The following is a 21,862-nucleotide window of genomic DNA, read 5'->3' on the forward strand; positions in this document are numbered from 1 at the left end:
TATATTGTAGCTTTGATTTACTTTTGATCAATATTCCTAGAGCTATGGGTGTTTTATCAGTGTTTTTAGAAAACTAGCTTCAGCTTTGCTGAGTTAATATGATTGATTTCTAAATTATTACTTTTTGTTCTTATATTCTTTTTGGTATTCCGTGTGTTGAAGGTTTTTTTTCTACTTCTTGTGATGAATACTTAAAGTATTGCTTCTTCAGCCTCTGTTTTTAATAAGTGAATTTTAACTATAAATGTTCCCATAATTAATGGCTTTGGCTGCATCCACAAATTGTGTTGTCATATTTTTATTATATCTCCAGTCAAATATTTTCAAATTTAGATTTAATCTTTAACTTTTTGGTGATATTTTTTGTGTATATTAAATATTATATTATATTATTTGTGAATATCTATTTCTTAATCTCTAAATTTGTGGGCATTTTAGTTACATTATTATAAGTTCTGGTTTAATTCTACTGTTCTGAGACAACATTCTAAGTAATTTTTAAATTAAAAATGTGTTAACATACTTTATGGTTATTATAATTTAGATTTGGGCTGTATATATTATACTTTAGTGAATGTTCCATGTGAACTTGACAATAAAACATTCTTCTGTTGTGCATGTAACACTTTATATATGAAAATAACATTCAGCTCATCAATCATATTGTCAAATCTCTTATAATCTTTCTGATACTGTTGTCTGATTGTTCTATAATTTATGATAGTGCATTTAAATCTTCAACAAAATTAAGAATTTGTCTCTCTATTATATTTATTACTGTTTATGTTTAGAGTAAACAAAAATGTAGTATTTTTTTCTTTTTGGAATTTAGCTCTTATCTATATGAAATACCATTTTTAAAACTAGAAGCACACCTTGCCTACCATTTTATTTTCCGCAATCTGGGAATAACTACATTAGCATTGTTTTGTTTGACTAGTAAGGTGTATCTTTTTTATCATTCTTTTGCTTTGAAGTCTGTGTATGCTTATAGATAAAAGACATAGTTTGTAAACAGTGTATAGTTGTTGGTATAGTATACTTGTAGTATACGTACATTATATATATTTGTTGGCTGACTATTTTCTAGTATGTCTATTTGGAATATTTCCTTGATTTACATTTAAAACTATACTTATATTTTTTAGATTAAATCTACCATCATATTTTCTTTTTTTTTTTTTTTTTTTTGGTACGTGCCCCTAGCGGGAACCAAACCCAGGACTCTCTGGTCCACAGACCAATGCTCTAATCGCTGAGCCAAACCAGCCAGGGTAGTGTGCTATTTTTTAATCTGTTCTATGTTTTTTCTCTTTCTTTATCTCATTTTAGATCAATCAAATGCTTATTATTGTTCTGTTCATTCCTTTATTAATATTATCATTATAATTATTAATCAGTTTACTATGTATGTATTGATTACATTAACTATAGTTGAATTGTTATAGTACATCAAAATTTATTCTTTTATATTTTAGAGAATAACAAGGACCTAAGAAGCTTTTAGGAAAAATGAATCTTAAATTCTGTTTTCCCTCCTCTACCTAACCACACTCTTAATTAATATTTCAATGCATATATATATGTATAAAATGCTTAAATACATTATTGTTATTTTATTTGATAGTCAACATTTACTTTTTATTTACTAACCTACTTACTTTCTTGAGCTGTTAATTTCTTCCTCCTTGACCACACTCCCATAGAGGATCTTTACATTTTGCCTGAAGAATTCCAATAATCACTTTAGGTCTTATATTCTCACTGACTACACTCCATGTTTTGTAAGTTTGAGTTGTTTTTTTCTCTTCTTTTCTTGTCTCTTCTTTTCTTTTCATTAAGGAAAACATTACCATTTTACTTTAGTGTTGCTTAGATATATTTTCTGGATATAGAATTCTTGTTAAAAAAATAAAGAATTCTTGTTAAACAGTTTTGTGTTTTTCCTTCAGCCAATCAAAGATATGATTGGTTTCTAGCTTTAACCAGCCCCTAGGTTTTTCAGGACAGACATCTGTATATATAGATGACACTGACCAAGTTGGATCTTTTCTTTCTTTTGGTGATAGGCCCGGACAAATTTCCTGTTAACTTTTTCTACTAAGGAATATCAATAAACAGTGTGCAATTGTAGCTAGACTTTCCGCTTCCACAGTCCCAGGACTATAACTTCAGGAGCCTCAGCATCGTGAGACTGACAGTGTCTCTGTTCATACGTTTAAGCATTCCCAGTTGTTTCAAAACACACATCAATGTACATATATCCATATATTTATATATATAATATTTATATATGTATATATATTTAGGGGTGTGTATATATAATATTATATACAACACAGTGTATATTACATATTATATGTTATATGTAATATATATTATGCATGCATGTGTCTATGTATATAAATATCATTTAGGGTCTGGCAAATATCTCCAGGGAAAGTTCAAACTCATTTTTTTCCTACTTCTTCTCTGTCTGGGATCTTGACCCTATCAACTCATATTCATTTTCAAAGTCTAAAGTTTAATCATAGCCTTTCTAGCTCAGGTATAATGATGAGAGTTCCTAGCAGCTGCTTCCCACTTGACCTCTATTCTCTCTACTCACTGAATTAGCCTTACTCTGCAGTCTTTGGCTGACTTGATTGCTCCTTCCAATCAGGAGAGTGATGGGGGGGGGGGGCAGGGGTAAATTTTCACCGACTCTTTCTCAGTGAGAGGGTTATTGTAATATCAGCTGCTCTGTCATGTCCAAAAGCAGAAGTTGGTCATAGTCTCTTTATGTGCCGTCTCAATGTTCCTTTAATACTTAACATAGTTTGTGGCACACATACTTCTTCAATAAGTATGAGTTTAATGAAACATCATATAAACCACTTCAATAGTGCAACCCCTCAAAAGTCCATGTAAATGAGAACCATGCAAAATTCTACATCTATGAATACTTTGGAGAACTCTCTGACATATGGAGAAAATTATTTTAAATGAATAATAATTGAGAATCTGAACTGTTGTAGAGAATCTGACTATAAGATAAATAAGCAAAATAAAAATCATAATGCATTTCAATAAATACACTTATAGCAGCAAATTATCTGTGAACAGAGAAGAGGAGCATTTAAATCATACTGTACTGAACGGACGGTTTGAGAAGGCTTCCTTGAGGTCAGACTGTCTTAAACCTGAAGGCAAATTAATAATCCAAGTAAAAAATAAGGAAAATGTCATTATAGACGAGGACAATGGCACATGTGAAGGCCTACTGGTATAAAAGGAAATCTAAAACATGACAAAGGTGCATGCAAATGTAACTAAATGCTAAGGGCATAATTGAACTCATTAAATATTAGTCAAATAAAGAAATAATAGAATTATAAATCCTTCACATTTGTTCATCTCATAGTAACCGACCCCTCCATTTGAATAGCCTTAAGAAAGGTTCTGATAAATTTTGAAACATACCAGGATACAGAGTTATGGTTGAGGTATTGAGGAGTAGAACTTTAACCCACATTGACTTACGTGTTGGAGAAATACTACTCTGCCTCCTACACAATATTCACTCCTGCATCTCTTCGGGGCAATGTGCTTCGTTAGGTCAACCATTCTGCTGAACACAAAGAGTACGTTCTTATATAATAGACTTTCTGGACCAAAGCCCAACACTGCTTTGAGACCATAAGTATGGTTAGATCTCTATATTTATTAGTGTTACAAGTGATTTAAAGTACAAATCTCACTTACCTTTATGAAATAAAAGTATTCATGCATTTTCTAAAAATGCAATGTAAGCAACAGTGTTTTCCCTTGTAGAGAGTTTTTAGATTGAAGAAGAATATATTATGGCCATACCTCAGTTATTAGTGCTGCCAAACAGTAGACATTCTTCAAATTCTACTTAAATATATAAAAATGAACCTCAAGCGAATTACGAAAAATTATTATTTTGTCAACAGTGTATAGGTTACACATTCTGCCTCTAGAGAATATTATTGTTCATTTAGATTTATAAAATGTAATGCATAAAATCCCCAGAGCTTCATTAATATCATCAGAGTTCTGTCCTGGCCAGTGTGGATCAGTTGGTTGGAGAATAGTCTCACACAACAAAAGGTGGCCGGTTTAATTCCTGGATGTTTCTCTCTCTCTCTCTCTCTCTCTCTCTCTCTCTCTCTCTCTCTCTCTCTCTTTCTAAAAAATTAAAAATTAGAAAAAAGATCAGAGTTCCAAATATAAAGCGTACTTAGTACTTTATTGTATTTTAAGCGTACTTGGTACAATCAAGAAGATAAATTGTTATTTAAAAAAAATGTTTTACATGCAAAGAAGTAAATAGTTGTTTAGATCTTATGAGCAACACATAGGAACTTTAAAAACTGTGATAAGAAACCTAGTAACTGTCAGTTTAAAATTGTGATTCAAAACTAGCTTAAAAAAATTAGGATTGCCTTGTAAGTGCCAGGCAGAGTATATAAAGAATTTAAAAAAAAAAGAAAGAAGTTTAATTGCCAATATGTTACAAATGAGTTTTATTTTACTGTTTTAAAGGGTTGCCTATTTTAACATCCTTTTCTAATTAAAAGGCTTGTTTTAAGAGCTAAAGTGTTGATACTGCTTCACCCTTTTATTTTAAATTATTGATATTCACGGACCTGACTATACATTTCTCAGGCTACGTACTGCCCAAACTGAATTCAGTGGCTAATTTTCTAGAATAAGGACTGCCCTACAGATCTGTAAAAATCAAAGAACTGGAACACTGCAGACTTTAAACTGTTATCAGTTGTTCAAGCTCAGACTATGCTTCATAGACTTTTAGGTGTTAAGTCACTCATAATAGAGGCTCCCTTAAATGGCTCAACAGCATTCCGTCGTATTTGTAAAATACTATAAAATTACGTTGGTATTGATCAATCTGTGGTCACAGCTACACTTAAGAGAAAATTGGAGATCCTTTGAAGATAGTCTATAGTCGATATGCTGATTCTTCAATCTTTTAAAAAATCTGTATATATATATATATATATATATATATATATATATATATCTTTTTAACTTTTCTGGTATAACATTTAACTTCATTGAGAGAAGGGTTTGTATATTTTCAAATATTGAAGGTATTGCTAATAGTGACTGTGAAGTAATTAAAACATTAAAGATGTCATAATTATTATTAAAAGAATGTTAATACATTAGATAGTACCTTCATCTTTTTAAAATTACTTAGCACCCTCTTTCTATAATTGGGTATTAAACAATTAAATCAAACACCATAGAAGTCTATTAGTTTTACAGCTACTACATAGCATAACTTCTATGAATATCATCTCTTCATTTTATATAATTTTGATGTTTTTTATAACGTTCCTGTTCCACACTTGTTTTTGACTAAAACTTTGTTTTGTTCTAAAGTTTTGAAGTCAGTATTCATCAAAATGTGCTGTCTGAAGGTAGAGAGGCAGTCCAATCATGTAAACTCGAGAAACTGAGAAGAAAACAGATTTTCTCTGTTCTTCTTGGATCACCAGCTTTATTTAGCAAAGTGAAACCAAAAACAACATAAAGCATTGAGCTTCCATTGGAAAGCCTCATAAATACCAAGAAAAATCTTTTTAAATGGGTGTGTACGAAATTACAAGTAAATGGCAAGTAAAAGTAATATAAGCGATGTTTTGAATTTTCAGTTGCACGATGTGTCTCTGTCTCACAAATAATAGAAAAGAAAAGGCTCTTATAAAACTATCAAGTAGTTATCCAGGTAGTGAGATGTTTTCACAGCGTATCTAATGAAAGAAATGGAAAGCAACGGGAATCATTTGAAGTATCACTTTGAGCAACTTACTTTAGATATAAGTAACTTTTATAGATATATTTGTGCTTTTATTTTTCTTTTCCTTCTAAAAGAAAGGTATTGAGAGATAAATTTGTGTTCATTCTCTTTGATGTGTGAGTAAAATAAATCAACAAGTTAATTTTGGATCGTGGATTGGTTAAGATTTCATACCTATGGAAGAGTTTCATATGTAGCAGTTTGAGGAAAAGCAGTATTTACCTCTATTTATTATGTGTAATCCTTATTAGTTATAACAGTATTATGTATAAAAAATAATTTTGGTTCCGACCTTGTGCGAGAAGTTTCCTTGAGTTTTCTTTTTCGGTCATTCATGACAACTCCATGAAGTGAGAATTAGTAATTATCCTCATGCTATTGATCAGAAAACAAAACCTTAGAGAGCGGAGGAACTTTTCCATCATGAAGCAGCTCAAATACCTGAGCTGGACTCTCAACCCATGTCCGTCTGTTTCCATCTACACCGTCCCCTTCCATCATTTCAGAAAAGGGTTTCTCATAACCCCTATTTTAGGCAAAGAAACGTGATGATGTTAGAAGTCAGTTTTGTAATAACATCCACTGCAGAAGTAAAATGGTGTGATGTTCACGATTTGATAAAATACAAATTTAACCATCTAGACACCTTTGAGGAAGAAGAGGAAAATGTTGTTTGGTTAGAATTTATAATCTATAATGGTTCAGTTTTGTACTATGTTACTTACCTACACCATTTTTACCGTTTTATAATCAAAACTATACATCCCATTTTGTAGGAAATAAAATTAGGTCACATCTGTTAAGGAATTTCTCATTTTGGTAACTTTTTATTTTCACATACTTTAACACTTATGGTAAAGTTTCAATCTTATAATTACTTTCTATATACTCTTCACCCACATTTCTCAATTTTAAACATTTTGTCATATATACATCCTCTCTCTCACTCTGTATATACATGAATATATATTTGTGTGTATATATGTATATAATTTTGTATGTATACATATATATAATTTTTGTACCCTGCATGTGTCCTGACCTAGAATCAAACCGGACACTTGGTGCATGGGTCGATGCTAAACCACTGAGCCACACCCGCCGGACTTCCTCTCCCTCTTTATATAATCTATCACTTATTTATTTATGTTAGTGTTTTTATTTATTTAGATAGTCAAAGATAACATGTATCAATTAAATCTGCTGCCTTGTTTGGGTATGGTCTGTGGTGCTCCAGAACAATTACAGTAGTAACATCAAAGATCACTGATCACATATCACCATAACTAATATCATGATAAAGAAAAATGTTGACATACTGGGAGAATTTCCAAAATGTGACAGGGACACAAAGTATGTAAATGCTGTTGAAAAAGTATACCGATAGACTTAACCAACACCGTGTTGCCCCAAACCAATTTGTACAAAAAATGCATTATCTGGGAAACACAATAAAGAGAAGTGTAATAAAACTGAGGACCCTGCAGCAAAATGAAAGTCTCTCTTTTTTTCTTCCTGTTTTTCTTTGTCTCTCTGTCTCTCTCTCTCCATCTCTTCTCATCTACCACCTTATGACTCATATCCCCTCTCCAACTCTTGTTCTATAACAGTTTCATTACTCTTCTATAGATGGCAGTAGTGAGAAGGAAACAATATGAGCAATGACTGAAAACCTCATATTATATTATATGTGTCTCTGGTCTCTGAATATCTTTTACATGGAACACATCTATATCTTTATCATCTTAGTATCTTATATTACTAACACAATAATTACCTTTAGTTGATAACTGATAATATGCATAGGATTCATTGAAATCTTAACAATTTTCCTACTTTTAAAAATGCAGTTTTAGAAACAGAAAACAATTATTGTTCATTTCAAAGTAAAGATGACCTCCTAAACTTGAATTTTATTTCTTATAAGAGGAGCAACTATGGTAATTGAATCATGCAGATCGTATGTTACTTTTATGGACATGTACATCACTGTATGTAACTATTCTCAACTTTCCCTCTAACTGAAATGCCAAGATTAAATGCCCCGCTCAAGGACCAGAACTCCACACTTCCACCTCTGGAATGCTTACTGAGAATTATGAGGGGGCTAATATGTAAAGTTTGAGGAAACATACAAAATAAAATACATTTCTAATGGATAAAAATGGGTAGCAGAGCTATTCCCAATAACCCAGTCTCTGGTAGTTTTCTAAATCCAGTGATCATCCAAGTTTATGGTGGCCATAGATGTTTACTTTCCATGCAAGCAGAGAGTTTATGGAGCTGCCTCATGCATAGTTCTGAGGAGCAGGCTACAGGGATCTCCTGGTGTCAGATCAGGCTGGTAGTCCACCTTTGTGTTGCTAATGCACTTAGTCAACCTTTTCTGGATACCAGTTGGGACCTAGATACCTCAAGACCATTTTGCTGATTATTTTTATTAATTTATTTTTGTCACTGATGTTTCTCTTTTTCCCCTAGACCCCCTCCTTCCCCTCTCCAGCATTGTTGTCTATGTCCATTATACCTGCATATAAGGTCTTTGGTTTCTCTCACCCACCCGCCCCGGCTCCCCTCCTCTGAGGTCTGTCAGTCTGAACCGTACTTCTATGTATCTGGGTCTATTTTGTTCATCAGCTTATTTTGTTCATTATATTCCACAAATAAGTGAGATACTTGTCTTTCTCTGATTGGCTTATTTTGTTTAGCATAATAATTTCCAGGTCTCAGAAAGAAAGAGCTTTCTTTCCTACAGCTGCATAGTACTCCATTGTGTACATGGACTGCAGCTTTTTTCATCCACTCATCTACTCATGGACACTTGGGCTGTTCCCAGATCTTAGCAATTGTAAATAGTACTGCTATAGAAATGGGGGTACACATATTCTTTCTAATTGGTGTTTCGGGATTCTTAGGATATATTCCTAGAAGTGGGATCACTGGGTCAAATGGCAGATACATTTTTAATTTTTTTGAGAAAACACCATAGTGTTTTCCATAGTGGCTGCACCAGTCTGCATTCCCACCAGCAGTGTACTAGAGTCCCATTTTCTCCAAGCCCTTGCCAGCACTTGTTGTTTGATGATTTGCTGATAGCAGCCATTCTGGCAGGTGTGAGGTAATATGTCATAGTTGTTTTAATTTGCATCTCTCTAATATTTAATAATGTTGAGCATTTTTTCATATGTCTCTTGGCCATTTGTATATCCTTTTTGGAGAGGTGTCGTCTATTTAGGTCCTCTACTCATTTTTAAATTGGGTTCTTTGTCTTCATTTTGTTGAGTTGTATGAGCACTCTATTCTGGAAATTAACCCCTTATCTGATGTATCGTTGGTGATTATGCTCTCTCATATCGTGGGTACCCTTTACATTCCCATGGTTGTTTCTTTTGCTGGGCAGATGCATTTTAGTTTGATGTAGTCTCATGTTCATTTATTTGGTCCTTTGTTTCTCTTGCCTTAGACATTGTATCAGTGAAAATTCTGCTGCATATGATGTCTGAAATTTTGTTGCCTACATTTTCCTCTAGGATTTTTATGGATTCATGAGTCATGTTTAAGTCTTTTATCCATTTTGAGTTTATTCTTGTGTATGGTGTAAGTTGGTGGCCTAGTTTCATTTTTTTTTTTTTTTTTGCATGTAGCTGTCCAATTTTCTCAACATCGTTTATTGAAGAGGCTGTCTTTACTCCGTTGTATGTTCTTGCCAAAGTTGTCAAATATGAATTGAGCATAATGTCTTGGGTCAATTTTTGGGTTCTCTGTTCTGTTCTATTGATCTATATGTATGTTCTTGTGCTAGTACCAGGTTGTTTTGATTACAATGGCTTTGTAGTATAACCTGATGTCCGGTACTTTGATCCCTCCTACTTTGTCCTTTTTCAGAATTGCTGTGGCTCTTTGGAGTCTTTTTTGTTCCATATAAAATTTTGAAGAAGATGTTCTAGTTCTGTGAAATGTGTCATTGGCATTTTGATGGGGATTGCCTTGAATCTATAAATTCCTTTGGGTAGTTTGGACATTTTAATGATGTTAATTATTCCAATCCATAAACAAGGTATATGCTTCCACTTTTTTATATCTTTCTCTATTTCTTTCTTCAATGTCCTTTAGTTTTCTGCAAATAGGTACTTTACTTCTTTGGTTAAGTTTATTTCTAGGTATCTTAATTTTTTTGCTGCCATAGTAATGGGAATTGTTTTTTTAGTCTCTCCTTCTGTAAGTTCATTATTGGCGTATAAGAATGCCATCGATTTCTTGATGTTAATTTTGTATCTGCTACCTTGCAAAATTTGTTTATTAAATCTAGTAGATTTATGATGGAGTCTTTAGGGTTTTCTATATATAATATTATGTCATCTGTGAATAATGACAGTTTCACTTTCTTTTTTCCAATTTGGATCCCTTTTATGTCTTGTTCCTTTTCATAAGGGAAATGCTTTTAGTTTTTGCCCATTGAGTATGATGTTGGCTGTAGGTCTTTCATATATGGCCTTTATTATGTTGAGATACGATCCCTCTATTTCCACATTGCTGAGCATTTTTATCAGAAATGGGTGCTGGATTTTGTCAAATGGTTTTGCGGCATCTATTGGTAAGATCATATGGTTTTTATCTTTCATTTTGTTTATGTGGTGTATCATATTTATTGATTTGCAAATATTTTACCAGCCTGCATACCTGGGATGAATCCCACTTGGTCATGGTAAATAACTTTTTTAATATATTGCTGAATCTGATTTGCTAATATTTTGTGAAGGATTTTGGCATCTATGTTCATCAAGGATGTTGTAGTGTCTTTATCTGGTTTTGGAATTAGAATTATGCTGGCCTCATAAAACGAGTTTGAAGGTCTTCCTTCTTCTTGAATTTTTTTGGAATAGTTTGGGGAGAATGGGTGTTAGTTCTTCTTTGAATTTTCTGTAAAACTCCCCTGTGAAGCTGTCTGGGCCTGGGCTTTTGTTTTAGAAGGGTCTTAGATTGTCCAATTTGTTGCTGTATAATTGTTTATAGTATTTTCTAACGATCCTTTGTATTTCTCTGGTGTCAGTTGTTACTTCTTTTTCATTTCTGATTTTGTTTATTTTCAACGTCTCTCTTTGTCTCTTGGTGAATCTAGCTAAGGGTCCATCAATATTGTTTATGTTTTCAAGGAACATGCTTTTTGTTTCATTGGTCTTTTGAATTGTTTTTTGGTCTTTATGTCAGTTATTTCTGCTCTGATCTTTACTATTTCTTCCTTCTACTTGCTCTGGGGTTTTCTTTTTGTTTACTTTCTAGGTCTTTAGGTTGCGAAGTTAGATAGTCAATTAGAAAATTTTCTTACTTCTTAAGAGAGGCCGGTAGTATTATAAACTTTCCCCTCAGGACTGCTGTCACTACGTCCTATAGATTTTGTGTTGTTGTGTGTTTATTTTCATTTGTTTCCAGGAATTTTTAAATTTCTTCCTTGATCTCCTTGGTAACCCATTCATTGTTTAATAACATGCTATTTAGCCTCCATGTGTTCAAATGTCTGTGCATGTTTTTGTTGCAATTGATTTGTAGTTTTACGCCATTGTGATCTGAGAAGATGCTTGATATGATTTTAATCTTCTTGAACTTGTAAGGACTTAGTTTGTGTCCTAACATGTGGTCTGTCTTTGAGAATATTCCATGTGCACTTGATAAGAATGTGAATTCTGCAGTTTTGGGGTGTAATTCTCTGTAGACATCTATTAAATCTACTTGACCTAGTGCTAGTGAGTAAGAGTCTCTGTTTCCTTGTTAAATTTTTTCTAGAGGATCTAGCCAGTGATGTTGGCAGGCTGCTGAAGTCCCCTGCTATGATTGTATTGCTGTCAATCTCTCCATTGACGTTCTCCAGAAGATTTTTAATATATTTTGGTGCTCCTATATTGGGTGGATATATGTTTAGCAAGGTTATATCTTCCTGTTGGATAGGTCTTTTCAATATTATTTACTGGCCTTCTTTGTCTCTAGTTATGGACATAATTTTGAAATCTATTTTATCATATATGAGTATTGCTACCCAAGGTTTTTTTTTCCTTTTTGTTTGCTTGGGAGATTTTTTCCATTCCTTCACTTTCAACCTATGTGAGTCTTTTGTTGTGAGGTGGTTCTCCTGTAAACAACATATGTATGAGTCATGCTTTCTCCAATCAACTACTCTGTGTCTTTTAATCAGAGCATTCAATACATTTACATTTAAGGTTATTATTGATATGTACCTGTTTATTGCCATTTTTTGTTTAGTGTGGTTATATTTTTCTTCTTATTTCTTCTACTAATTACAGCAGTCCTTTTAACATTACCTTTAGTGCTGGTTTGGTGCTAATATATTCCTTGAGCCATTTTTTTTTTTTTTTTTGTCTGGGAAGCTCTTTATTTCACCTTCTATTTTGAATGATAGCCTTGCTGGATAGAGTAGTCTTGGATTCAGATTCTTGTTTTTCATTACTTTAATTACTTCATACCATTTCTTTCTTACCTGTAGTGTTTCTGTTGAGAAGTCAGCTGATAGCTTTATGGAGGAGGGGGGTTCCCTTTGTAGGTAACCTGTTGCTTTTCTCTTGCTGCCTTTAGGATTCTCTTTGTCTTTAATTTTTGGCATTTTAATTATTATGTGTCTTGGTGTGGACCTGTTCAAGTTCTTCTTACTTGGGGTTCTCTATGCTTCTTGAACTTGAATGCTTTTTTTTCTTTACCAAGTTAGGGAAGTTTTCTGTCACTATTTCTTTAAATATATTCTAATCTTTGCTCATTTTCCTCTTCTTCTGATCTTCTGTTAGTTGAATGTTGTTAAGTTTCCAGTTGTCCCACAGTTCTCTTAAGCTGCCTTCCTGTTTTTTAATTGTTTTTCTTTTTGGTTTTCTGATTGGGTGATTTTTTTTCTACCCTGTCTTCTTATTCACTGATCTGGTCCTCAGCTTCCTCTACTCTGCTGGTTAGTTCTTTTAATGTGTTCTTTATTTCTACTATGTTTTTCTTCATTTCCAATAAGTTGGTTTTCAATGTTGCTATATCTTAATTCATGGTGCTGAGCTCTTTAGTCATGCTGTTCAGCTTTCTCATTATCATCAGTTTGAACTCTACCTCTGATAACTTGCTTAACTGCATTTCATTTATCTCATCTTCAGTAGAGTTCTCTTTTTCTTTTATTGGGGATTTAATTTTTTGTTTCACCATTTTGGCTATCTCATTGGTTTTTGGAGCCTGCCCACTTTTCCCTGTGAGTGTTGGGTGTTAGTGTTCTGCTGTTTGTAGCTCCCTTTACTGTGTTTGGATGAGTATGGGATGACTCACTTTAAACACCACTGTCAAGTCTTTCCTGAGTAGATTTTCAATCCCAGGAAAGGTTCATTTATCCTCTATCTTTTTGCCTGGAGGCTCTTAGTCTCAGTTACTTGATAAGCCTTGGGTTGTAGCCCTCAGCTGAATGAGACTATCTTTCAGGTGTTCAGGGTAAAAGGATTTCCAGAGGGTGGGGCAGATGCTGGCTGTTAATGAGCCTCAATTTGCATTTCTCTGGCCCAGCTGGGTGGAGTTTCTCAGATAGGGGCTGTTGCTTTTCCCTGGGGCTCTGTGAATGGGGTCTTTGAATAATATGGCTACTGTCCTGTGAGGGAGTGATTCCTCACAAAACTCCCAATGCCCTCCCAGCTCTCTAAGTTCCTGAGTGTCCACACCATTCCAATCCATTTTGCGCTCTCTCTGCCGGAGCCCAAGATGAGTGGCTATAGCTAATTTAATGCTCTGTCCTTGCCCTCTGCACTATGGAGCCAGCTTGGGATTTTAACCCTGAGGGAGCTACTTACAGCTAAAACAGATGCTGTCTGTGGGATGTCAGCTCACCCTCTTGTGCCTCTGCAGACCTACTAGGCTTGATTCAGTGTCCTTTTTTCCTGTCCCTGATTATATGGGTCCTCTACAGCTGCTTTTCTGTTGCTTTTTCCTAATGATTTGTCTTTATTTTAATTGTCATTCTTGTTTGGTCCTAAAAGATGGTCTGTGTAGCTTCCATTCACTCTGCCACCATTTTGGAGTCCCCTTACTGATGATTTTTAAAAACAATTTAAGCTTTGGCCAGTTTGACTCAGTGGTTAGAGCTTTAGCCCATAGATAGATGGGTCATGAGTTATATTCTGGTCAAGGACACATTCATACCTGGGTTGCAGGTTTGATTCCTGCCCCCCTGGTTGGGGTCATGCAGGAGGCAACTAATCAATGTGCCTCTCTCACATAGCTATTTCTCTCTGTCTTTCTCCCTCCTTCTCTCCCTCCCTTCTTTCCACTCTCTCTGAAAATCAATGGAAACATACATCCTCGAGTGACAAAAACAACAAACAATTTAAAAATAATTAAGAATAAGTATTTTATATTTTACTATGTAGTTTGCAACAGGAATCAAACCAGATTAGTTCTGTATTGTCTATACTAAAACAAGAAAATATAATTTAATTTATACATATGAAGATTTTTTAAAAATGTCCTGAGATATAGTGAGCATACAGTAAATGTTGGTAACCGTTGTTGTTGCTATATAGGGGTGATGTCCTTACTATGGCACCAGATATTTTCTGGTATAGCCCAAACTCTGATGAACTCTTGTATGTGACTGAACTGCAGCACCACTTAAATTGTCTATTGCCTTATGCTTCTCTGGTTACAAATACAAGGGGCCTAAATACTGAACTGTACATGTATTTGGAGCAATCAAATAAGTTATGCATTTCTGATACCTTCTGTTCATCTCCTCAAAAATATGTTTCATCTTTATTCTATCTTCATCTCACGTAACCCCAGAAATATTCCTGCTGGTGTTATTATGACCTCAAAAAAGCATATGTAACAGTAAAATATAGAAAGAGGAATTGCAATCCAAAAATATTGCTAGACCAAAAAGAAAAAAGAAAGATAATGTGCATATGCATTTTGTGAGTGACTGATTTAAAAATACAAAGTAAGTAAAATTTTAGGCAGAGATGAATTTAATGGGCAAGTGGGTCCTAAAAAGAGATGCTCTGTTTAATTCAATAATGTAGGCAATTGACTAAAGTACCTCTTATTTGTGAATTTCATTGACATGAACATGGGTTTATATCTGGCAAAAACTGAAATGAGAAACATTTACTCTTGGAAACACACTGGTGGGGATGATTCATAAGGAAGAGCAAACCTTTAATACTCAACCTATTTGCTCAAGAATGTCGCCCCCTTCCTTTGATTCTCTTTCTGGAAAAGTATGTGTTACCTTAAACATTGTTTAGTCATTGACACCTGAAACTTTACCTGCGTACTGGACTACAGTTCTTTTATATTTACCAAAATTGCAATCCATAATACATTATTATAATATGATAACTAGCAACAAAATCATGGCAGTTAATTGAATTTAATAATGCTCAGATTCCTCATCTAAAATAAGGTGGGAGTGGAGGGTTTTATATATATTTCACAAGCCTGTTCTTAAGATTTAAAGAGAGCAGGGACTGAAATAATAAGGAGCCTTAAAAGTATGGAGGGCGTTTACCAAATATTATTTCTTTGTAGCTAGAGGATGTTTATCTTCACATATACATAAAAATAAAGCAATTTTACTGTCTCTACTCTTAAAATCACAGCTTCAGCCATTAAATTTTCAATTGTACTCTTTGATTCATTATTTATGGGCCAGGAAATGCATTTGACCGTGGAAATGCAAAGAGGAGTAAAAACAGACATATCTCTGCTCTCAGAAAGTTTATAGAGGTCAACCAAGAATTAAGCTAATAAGTAAATAAATAAATACTACTCAACTATGTGAAATGAATGGGAAGAGAAGATATTTTTCTATGTAGATGAAATCATGTGAGAAGACATTTTAATAAGAGAAAGAATAAACCATTCAAGGATGATGATGATGATGATGGTGTTAAGAGGAGGATGCAGGGTCAGTAGCAGGACCAGCAAGCAGTGTGGCTGGAGCAGAGAACAAAAAGTTCAGTCATGTGACTTATCAAAGAAAGCTTTAGTGGATGGCAGACACCCAAAACCTCACAGCTTTTCATTTATTAATAATATTTCGTATTTTTATCTTAACAGCAATGAGGCAAACACTAGCAGATACAGATTAATAGACACAAGAGCAATATTTCACAAGGACAAGGAAGATATATTAGTTTCCAAGGGAAGCTATAATAAAGTACCACAAACTGGGTGTCTTAAAACAACAGTAATTTATTGTCTTGCAGTGCTGAAGCCAGATGTCTGAAATCAAAGTCTTGGCAGGGCCATGCTCCCTCTGAAAGTGTTAGGGGAGCATCTGTTCAGACTTCTCCTCTAGCTGCTGGTAGTTCCTTGGCTTATGTCAGCGTAACTCCAATGGTCACATGGAATTGCCTTGTGTGTGTGGATGTGTGTGGTCCAATATCCCCCTTTTATTTTATTTATTTTTAAAAATATATTTTATTGACTTTTTTAGAGCGAGAGAGGAAGGGAGAGAGAGAGAGAAACATTGATGTGAGAGGGAAACATCGATTGGCTTCCTTCTGCACACCCCCTACTGGGGATCGAGCCCGTAACCTGGGCATGTGCCCTGATCGAGAATTGACCCAGGACCTCTCAGTCCATGGGATGATGCTCAGTCCACTGAGCCACACCGGCGGGACTAATATCCCCCTTTTATAAGGACACCACCATATTGGATTAGGGCCCACCCTAACAGCTTTGTCTTAACTATTTTCATTTGTAATGGTTCTATTTGCAAATAAAGTCACATTTTAAGATATTGAGGGTTAATAATTCAACAAATGAATTTAAGGAGGGTACAATTAAATCCACAAAAGAGGGCATATTTTAATGGTACAAAATTAATCATTATTATCAAACAATAAATACATTTCTTGTTAAATTATATACATATATGACTAGTTATTATATATATATATATGTTTTTAAACACCTCCCTACATTTGCAGCTTATATTCCACTATATATTACTATATTTGAGGTCTTCTAAAGGATTTAAATTTTTTTATTTTACAGATTAAGTAATGGTACAGATATAATCTATAAATCATATGAAATTCATGTTAGGGTAACTGCATATTTATTTTCCATAAATTATGTTCATTTCATTTGATAGATAAACTAGGATTGTATTACCTACTGGATGTTTTCTGTATAAAAGCTAAATATAGAACATTTGGCTTAGGATGGCACTGAGTCTCCCACGTATTTCCCTTATCTTTCATGAGAAACAAACACTGTGCAGAAATGCAGAAAGTAAAAAAATTGAAAAAAAATAATGAAGCACAGAATTTAGGAGAAGATGGTGCACAGAACAGAAGTGATGAAAATCCTGGAAGGGAGCCCAGCTGGTGTGGCTCAGTGATTGAGCGTCGACCCATGCAACAAGAGGTCGCTGGTTCGATTCCCGGTCAGGGCACATGCCCAGGTTGTGGGCCAAATTCCCAATGGGGGGCATGCAGGAGGTGGCCAGTCGATGTTCTCTCTCATTGATGTTTCTCTCTCTTCCTCTCCTTTCCTCTCTCTCTAAATCAATAAAGAAAAAATTAAAAATAAATAAAAATAAAAAATATTAAAAAAATAAAATAAAAATCTGGAAGAGAAAAGGAAAATTATTGGAAGGTAACAAGAAAAGACAGAAATAAGAATGAGCCTGGACCTGCACATACTTCACACAAAAAACAAGCAAACTGTACACAGGACATTTAGGTAATTCAGGAAGGCAAAAAAAATAAAAAATAAAAAACTTAAAGCAACACACAATTTTAATGAATATTAGTAAAATATATTGAGAAGTTACTACAGTCAAATAACAAATATGGCATTTTGAGCAGTTGAAATTTTAAAAGAAATTACATCTATATATACAATATATGTGGTGAAAATATAAATTCTTATAGAATTACTAGTAGATAAAAATTTTGAAATGTTTACCAGTATAAAAAGAAAATAAAAATATGAAAGTGATATATAAGAGCTATATAAATATAATTCCCCAGAGGAAAGAAGAAAACTGCAGTGAGGAATCATACATGTGATAGATATCATATACATATATAAATATATACACACAAATAAGACCACACACACACACACACACACACACACACCCCATACCAATATTATAAAAGCTGTGATGTAGCCCAGATCTTAAAATTGAGAGTAATCGAGTGGCTAGGGTAATTTAAAAAAATAAACAAGCAGGACATTCTTGTACAATGATTTTAACACCACCAAGGATGAAATTAACAAAGGGGCAACTATTTAAAAAAATTGTTAGCTATTCTCTATGATGCCTCTTAGATTCCACATCAGAGAATGTTGAAGCCTCAATGAAATATGAATATAATTTTTGAGGATTATAAATAGCAGTCTTTCTACGAGCAGAACCTTGTCAGCAGTGTTACCCGGGATTTTATAACACTATGTAAATCTGCGTTCCGACCTTCCAGAGGTGCCAAGCGGAATGTTGAGTAAGCAAAGTGTCTGTTACAGTTGGATGAGAGGTGTTATGTGCCAACAAAAGTCATGTTGCTGCACAGATTATGTTCCTCCGCTTGTCATTTTTTCAGTATATGTCAGTTAAAATGTGTGATTGGGGACATCAGTCGCATTAGTTGATTTTTGGAGATTTTCTTGGCACTATGTTTTGTAAAGGAAAACATTGATCTTCTATCGTTTTGTTATGCCACGCTGACAGTGCAGTGAGTTTAAATATAACAATGAGCTTAAAGACATATGAGATGGAAAATATTGTATATTTCATTCACTTGAGGCTTTCATTTACATAATGTGGTGCTGATTTTACATGCATTCTTGTCAAAGTATGATGTTGATTATATGATAATATTTTTAAGTAACTAAATATATTTCTAAGAAATATATTAAAAATCAAATCAGTCAATGAGGACAAAAAAGTGAAATAAATTAATATATATTCAGATTAATTCTTCATGGTCTCAGGAAAATTTTATTTTGAAAGAAAATGCTTCAAATTAATATATTTTTCTAAGCATTTAATATGTATTAGAATTTATGGATTCAATTCAAATGTAGTCATCATCTTTCAATGGAAAATAAAGGGGAAAGTGACTTGTTTTTGTTTTTTTAGTAAAAAAAATTTCATAGAATGCAAAAAAGTATAAAAACCTAAACCTGTCTTAAGAAGTTCAAAGTTTAGGTAATTTTATTAATTAAAAAATGCTGCCATATATTATAAAACATAAAAAGTTATTTAACCAATGTTTCAATCAAATGGATCAAAAGATCAAATTTACATATTACTAGTGAAAACAAGCAAATGTAAAATAAATATGCTATGAGAACAAATAATAATAGAAACATCATATCTTACTTAGGCTAAGTGGTACTAGGTGTAACTGCTTGAATTTATTACACATAAACTGTCAATGACTTTGTAGAAAAAATCGATGTATGTGTAGTATATAAAAGTGACATACATACTTGCTAAAATGGATTGTTCTTTTATAAAGGCATTTCTTTTTACTAACTAACCTATAAAATTTTTATTTTTATTGCTTGGTTTGATTTTTTTTTTTTTTTTTTTTTTACTATTTTGCTATTTAAATAGCTTGTATAAGATATATCACCATGTATTATCAAAGAATGAGTATTGTGTCAGAGTATTTCTTAAATCTGAAAAGGCATCAGATTATAAAGGAAATTAGGGATAACTAGTAAGTATTTAATTCAGATCAGCTGAATAGCAATAACAGTTACCAGTGTTTAGAGGTAATGTTTACTGAGAATACATTAACATATTAAATCTTCACAAAAACCCTATAAAGTACAAAATATATTTTATGTTATTGGTAAGCAAAATAGTATTGACTTGAATATTAATAATGAAGCTTTAACTCCACAACCATATATATGTGTGTGTGTGTGTGTGTGTGTGTGTATATAATAACCCACATAAAATAAAATTATGTATTTGATTCACTGAAATCCAAAACCATTCAACTATTGAGTAAAAAGATTATGTGAATACCTCATTCCCAGCACCCCTACGGAAACAGCAATGCCAAATGACAAAGTAACAGTGGCATAATAGTAAAGTGGGTATCAAGGTTGGGGAGAGAATGGACCTTCAACATTGAATACATAAGTTTAACCATATTCATGAATATGAAGTGTTGATAAGTGCTGCTTAAATGTAAGCGGAATGAAAGCACCTGAAGCTTACATAACCGAAAGGGAATACGAGGTCTCCCACTTGAAATACCAGAGGGGTTCTCTCAGGACTTTGGCAGGTGGAGTTGATGTGCAGGACTTATCTGTAAAGATATAACAAGTGAGGAATTAGACTCCAGAGGGATTTTAAAAATGTAGGGCAAATCTCTAAAGAAACGATGTGTCAGGGGAGAGCAAAGGTTTTTATAGTGTCTATGGGTCATCTAGGGTAAGCATTTATGAAACACCATATGGAGGGGAGGTGGCCCTAGTTTTCTATTCAGACTCTTAAAGTGAAGCTGTTAAGTTAACATGGACCATTAACAGAATAAATGTCCCAGTTAGGTTTTTTTTTCTTCCTTAAGATGCTTCTAAGGAAACACTGATACAGACTAAAGCAAAAGAAACAAACCTTACTAATTTAAAATAAACAATCCAGTATTTCATTCTTAAATATGAATAGACAAACAAGAACACAAATTTTAGTATAAAAAAATTGAAGATAGCCGGCCTGTGTGGCTCAGGGGATTGAGTGAGGTCCCATGGATTGAGAGAGGTCCCGGTTCAATTTCCGGTCAAGACACAGTGCCCGGGTTGCAGGCTCGATCCCCAGTAGGGAGTGTGCAAGAGGCAGCCAATCAATGTTTCTCTCTCACATCAATGTTTCTATCTCTCTCTCTCAAAAATCAATAAAAACATATTTTTAAAAAATGAAGTAGACATAAGCCAAACAAATAAATTTTTAAAAGCTGGTTTTAGATGTGAATAATACATAATTTAAATTATAGATGAAAATGTATGACAACAAACTTCCTTAGAGAGAAAGAGATTTAATTATATATAAGAGGTACACTATATACTCCTTAGTATATAGTGATATAGTGATGTAAGAAATACAGACATATAGGATAAAAAAAATTATGAGAAAATGAACAACCAGCTAAATGTAAAGTTAATGGAAATAAAAAGTATGACTGACCAGAAAACCAAAGATTTAAGAAAAGGACAGGAAACTATATTCAAGAAAAATCTCTAAAAATTAAGACCAAAGATAAAAATAAAGAAAATATGTGATAAAGGTTGAGATAAAAATCACTTTGAAAAATATATACCAAAAAAAAAAAAGAATCTTCGAAGATGTGAGAACAGAGATAACCAAATATATAATAAAATAAAATTTCCAAAAACAATTGAAGAATAATTTTCTTTCTGAGAAAAAAGAGTCCACTATGTACTATGTCAAATACTCTGACCCACACTAACCACATACTTATAGGTTCTCATATCTCTAAGAATAAAGAGAACCTAAGTGATCACTTGCAAAGAAATGCAGGTCGAACCGAAAAATGGCGGCGGAGTGAACGGAGCTACACAGACAGTCTCCCAGAACCAAACTGGAATTACAACTATAACACAGACAAATCGACGGGAAAAAGCAACAGAAAAGCAGCTTGGAGGACCATACAAGGAGGGACACTGACTCCATCCCGGTAGGCTTGCGAAGGCGCGAGACGGTGCTGGGAGCGCACAGCGGCCTCAGCTCGGGTCACACTCCCAGGCGGCTCCACAGCGCAGCCGGGACAGAGGCTGAAACAGCCACAGCCACTCACCTTGGGCTCCGGCAGAGGGAGGGAGGACTGGACTGGAGCTGTGTTGGGACACTCGGGGTTGGGAGGGCGCTCAGAGCTTTGGCTGAGTGCAGCCACTCAGGACGGTGGCCACATTGCTCCTTCCCAGGGCTCTGGGGAGAGGCAGCAGCCCCTCCCTCAGAGATCCAACCCCACCCTGTGGGCCATTGAAGTGCTAATTGAGGCTCACTAACAACCAGCA

Source organism: Molossus molossus, unplaced genomic scaffold, assembly GCF_014108415.1.
Source record: "Molossus molossus isolate mMolMol1 unplaced genomic scaffold, mMolMol1.p scaffold_m16_p_5, whole genome shotgun sequence".
NCBI lineage: Eukaryota > Metazoa > Chordata > Mammalia > Chiroptera > Molossidae > Molossus > Molossus molossus.